This window comes from Ascidiella aspersa, chromosome 5, assembly GCF_963924565.1.
Source record: "Ascidiella aspersa chromosome 5, kaAscAspe10.2, whole genome shotgun sequence".
Lineage (NCBI taxonomy): Eukaryota > Metazoa > Chordata > Ascidiacea > Phlebobranchia > Ascidiidae > Ascidiella > Ascidiella aspersa.
Genome location: NC_139451.1, coordinates 32,738,510 through 32,744,050, shown reverse-complemented (window position 1 = coordinate 32,744,050; position 5,541 = coordinate 32,738,510).

Here is a 5,541-nt window from a genome sequence, read left to right as displayed (position 1 = left end):
CTAAATTATTATAGAATGCAATGACAACATACAACTAAACTTACAAGAATAAAGTTAAAATATACTTTGTTTCTCGTGTAAAATTTATATGCGCTATGTAAGTTTGACCTTAAAATAGTTAAAAATATTCAAAAAGCTCCAACTTTTTGTAGATTAGTAAACACTTTAAACTTTTTTTTCCGGGGTTTAGTTTTGCCCCGAATTATTTACTCGTATTCCAATGAGCTTAGAACTTGTGTTAGGGTATTTGTTCTAAAAGAGCTATTTTATTTATTTAAATTTAATCGAAACAAAGTTTTGCTTTTAATGGTAAAAAATTGCGCCAATCAAACCCGTTCCACTTTTCGAACCCTCACAAGGTGTTATGACGTCATAATGTGGTGTCACGTGCGTTCAGTGCATCACGAGTTTCGGTGCATTGCAGATATTTGTGCTGGATGTGCGGCAACCTGCAAATATGCGCCGAATCACTGAGAAAGGCTCTAATTTTACCCGTGTTTTTTTGGGGCTCTATAAATGGGGTTGAATTACCTGGGTGCGTTGTTGTGGGTTTTAGGCTCACGGGACTGGTCATGGGGCTGGTCATGGGGCTTGTCATGGGGCTTGTCATGGGGCTTGTCATGGGACTTCTAGTTATTTGTGCCCTCCAAATCTTTACATCAGGGGTGTTCAACTGAAACATGCCGACGTGCCAATTTTTATCTTACAACTTCTTCCCGTGCCAAAGTTTAGCAACTATTTTTTTTTCTAGTATTAAAAGGGCTTTTATAGAAAAAATAAAATAATATAATGTTATAATATTATAAGTAATTGTTTGTTGTCGTGATTGCTGGGATTGTTTTGTATTGTGATCAAACAATGACCATTGGCTGATGTATAACAAGATTTCTTGGCAATTTGCTGTATTTTTGGGGGGCTAACGTGCCATTTTTATTAGGTCGCGTGCCACGTTTGGCCTCACTTATGTTGGACACCCCTGCTTTACATTTTAACAGTATTTGATAATTACCAAAGCTTCCCTTAATCTTAAGTGTAAAAATAGTAACACCCAATAAATTATTCTACAAATGCGTTTTAGTTTTATAAATGCGCTTTATACATTGTTCTCATTTTACTACTTTAAAGGTTACAAATTGCTTGCTGAAAATTATGTGGAAACTCCGGGATACTCTATTTTAAAATTACTTCTTTTATCCACTTTGTTTTTTATGTAGTTTCGGATTGGTTTGGACTTGCACTTGACGCTTTGTGCGTTTAGTTGAGCTTGCATGAAATTATTCAAAGCATTTAGTAAAACGTGTAGGCATAAGTTAAACCAGGGGTTCTTAAACTGGGGTCTATGGACCCCTTGGGGTCCGTGAACTAGTTTTAGGGGGTCCATCAACGTCTAATTGAAATATTAGTGTATGTTTTAGAAAGCAATCAATTTATCAAAGAGAACAATTTGATTAAAAATAAATCGGTTTTACACTGACAGTAATAAGACTTCATTTCACTTTCAAATTTTTGGACCAAAATTAGCAGATTTAAGTCTATTTGCATTGTGACGTAAATTTATGACGTCATTTTTTTTAATTTTTTGGCCTAGCTTGGTCCGCGCGAGCTCAACAAAAATTTTAGGGGTTGGTGGTAAAAAAAGTTTAAGAACCCTGTGTTAAACACTTTATTTTTAAAGCTTTTAGCGTACTTTTAATCATTTTGAGTTGTCAGCAGAAAAACAACTAATTTTAATTGTCAGCTTTGAGTTTGAAATAATCTTGTAGCGGCTCGAACCAGGATTTTTCGCTTATAGTTCGGGCTAAACCAGTAAAACGCCACTAAACATTTGTAAAGTTTACCAAAATATTTCCAAAACAGTTTTTTAACTCGTTGAAATGGTTAACATGTTTTTTATACTTATTTAGGAAAGCAATCTTTTACGGTTTGTAGTTCGATTTAGAACGAAAACCTCAAAAATATAGTGGAAACACGAATGACAATACTTGGAGCTAAGCTTAGTTAATAGGATAACTTTCCTTAAATGCTGCTTGCTCTATATTGCACTGCAACAAAGTGAATAGTGACTGTTTACATTGGTTCATTACATTTTGAGCAATTCGGCTACAAAAGTTTTTTTTAATCATTTTTGGATCCCTTCGCAAGGTTAGAAAGGAACCTTAGGGCAGTGCTCTTCAGCCGGTGTACATGGTGCACCCTAGTGGGCACCGTTTGTTTAAATGCTGTTTTATGACATGCAATAGTACTCACAAGCAGCCTGCAGCCAAAATCAAACTCTTATCGAAACTTCGGCAGCTCCGCTCGGTTTAATTGACATGATGATATTCATATGTATAATGATTTTTTTATACCGCTTTTTACCTTAGTTTACCTTCAAAGTAAACAGGGTGCATGAGTTCGTCACAACAACTTTAAGGGTTCGCCAAACCGAAAAAGGTTAAAGAGCACTGCCTTAGGGATCAATAGTCCCCGGTTAAGAGCCTATGGTTAAGCGTCAGGCTTGTTTTGATAAACCGCGTTATGTACAGAGATGCTTGTCTTTTGTGACTTGTTTTAAGACCCGACGGTGCAGTATTATACTGAGAAAAACTGGAATTGTAATTTTTATAACCCTTGTGTATATATGGACATTGAACCATACTATTTTTTTTGTAAATTGTGTAGTGACATGAACTATGCCTCCACTCGGGTGAGTTAAATCTTGCAATAAAGCAAAAACTGCTTTTCGGCTATAAAGAAATCAAATCTAGTTAATAGAAAGTAAGACATTACTCAGATTTACAATAGCAAATAACAACACACACGCATTTGCTTCTTCAGCATTTGTAAATTAGCGATAAGCCAACGTGATTAAAGCCATGAAACGTCCTGACAAAATTAACATCGGACGCGCAAAATTAGACGTTTAAAGGTAGCAATTCATTGACAATTGTTACTACCATCAACCGATTACCTTTTCGAAACTGTAACTTAGTCATTAAGCAGCTATTAACTCAAAATATCGCCATTAACCTGAAGTCAAGTCGCTCGTTCTTTTTACAATTCCGAAACCCACCCGGAGTTAAACCGGCGATAACTCGTGATTGCCGCCACCAAATTGGTTGATTAGGGCTCGCGTCATCGTTTGATATTTTGCCGAGTCATTGCTCAACTTTGATGACGCACCACACGCAACCACCAATCACAACGCGTTTGTAAATAAAGCAAGGTGTGGCGGAGGTGTGGTCCAGTGTTTGCCTTGGTTGTAATTGTTGCCACATTTCTGCGTTAATTCTGATTATAGACTTGGTAATAATGATTAAGAACAAAACGAAAGTTTTGTATCGACTCTTAAACTTCATAGAAAAAGTCGAGAATGTAGTTTAAGGTTAATAATTAAACTATTAGAAAAAAATATTAAAAAGTTTGCAGATTTTTCAATTTGTTCAAGTCTGTCTATTCGTGTATTGTTAAAAGGCCGAATAAGCCTATAAATTAGACATATACTACTTGCACTTGACCCACAGAAATCGTAATTGAGATGTTACACCAGTGGTTGGTTTTTGTCGAGACAAAATGTTCTCTCAAGAGCCAAAGGCTCGCTGCGTAAAAGCACTAAAACAACTGGGGCCAAATTTTTGAATCACCAGGGTATTTACCAATATTTTTTAAAATTGCATTTCAACAAAGCCTACCTTTCGAAAAAAAATAGGATATAATAGAGTTGGTGTGTTTTAACAAATTTTCCATATAATTTAAACAAAAATAATCCAGTTTCCGCCACCTTTTTTGCAAGGCTTTGTGAACCGATAGCGGGCATGTGTTTTATTTCCCTGGTGAAATGAAAGACCCAAATAAATGCTTTGCTTTATTGTTGCACAGCAAAAGTGTGACGTCATTATGTATTACCTCGCCTTTCCCTAGCGTTTCACTATCTTCTCGTTTCAAGTCCCCCTTTAAATCATTACCTTGCAATTTTTTGGGTGAGCAAAATACCCCCTACTTGCACCTTATCGAAATGAATAAAGACCAGTCACTTTCTAAAATACTTTAGGAGAAGTCTGGGGGTTTAATTTTCAAAATATGGGAGACAATTTTGTGCCAAATAAACGTTTTTTCTTAGGATTCGGTTTTTGGGGACATCGCGGGCCATGGTTACGTCATACCACGTGGCATTGTGAAAACACAACCGGCGAGTGAAAAGGGCGTCTTATTTTTTCGCTCTAACCCTTGTAGCGGCGCCTGTGTTATAAATTGACACATTTCGTGATCTGAAGCGGCTTAATGGAGTCAGTTGCGGGCATGAACGGTTTGGCCGGAAACAGCTCGTGTTCTTACAAGGCGTTTCGTCCTGATTCTACCGGCAAACCATGTTGTGTTCTGCTGTGTGCTGTTAGCAGCGCGAAATAGCACGGCTTTGTTTCGCCGAGCAACCGCCTTGTTCTATTGCATTGACATTATGTCGTGTGCGCTATATTCTAACGCTAAGCATGGTTTCAAGTGGAGTTATATCATTTTTTGCTTTGATGTTAAATTATACGAAGTCCTTGTGTTAATACACTTGTCATGTTCTAGCACTAATTTTTGGTTGAATAACATGAGCCCAAATATTTCGTTTTGGCTACTATTTGAACTATATCGAAGCTTTTGTGTAACGTTTACTAAAATCCATACGACAAAATTGTTGAAAATAAGAACTAATTCGTGTTTAAATATTTTAAAATTATAACGAGTGCCGATTGTAAAATCGAAAAAAAATTAAGGTTTTCGCGTAAAAACATTAAGAACCCCTGTTTGAGGGTTTTAATATGGCAAGTAAAGCTTTTTAATAGTATAACCTAGTGGTTTTTACCAGTTCAGTGTACACACCACCAGGAGAACCCTACATCGTTGGGTAACATCTTTTCCATGCGCTCCTGCAACATAAGCCCACAACAAAGTTGTTTTGCCTGCTACAATGGCCCTTGTAGACGTCAAAGTGCTTCCTCATTGCACCCATGTGCCGTTGTTAAGGCTGATTTATTGAACACACGGTTATTCAAGCGTTGTGTGATTTTTTAATTAATGCTTTGACCTTTGTAGGTTTAATGATAAGTCATGCTTTATTTATATAATCGATTGGTTACGTGTTTTCTTTGTGTGAGGCTGTAGCACTGTTGAAAATAGCCCTATACGCTAAACCCCGCCTACTGTAGAGGAACGACTGCGCTCCACCACCCTGGGAATTTCGCTTTGCCCCCAAATTTTTGCTTTCTCCTTCAAAAGCTATATTAACATGTTTGTTATTAAATTCCGTCCACATTAAACAGATATAAAGCCTCAGTTTATTTTAAACAATTGCTCTTTGCATCTTAAGGTAGGACGGCTGATTGAGGTGAAAACCCGAGGGTACCCGCTGTATTGTTGCCAAACTAAAATCTGTACCACCTTTTATAATAAGATGTAAAACCAGTTAATAAGCCTGATAGAAACAATAAACAGCTGAGCAGTTATTGAACAGAAAGTTGTCGTCAATGGCAGTTGGATAAATTCAAATTTACACATGTTCATTTAACAAATTAAAAA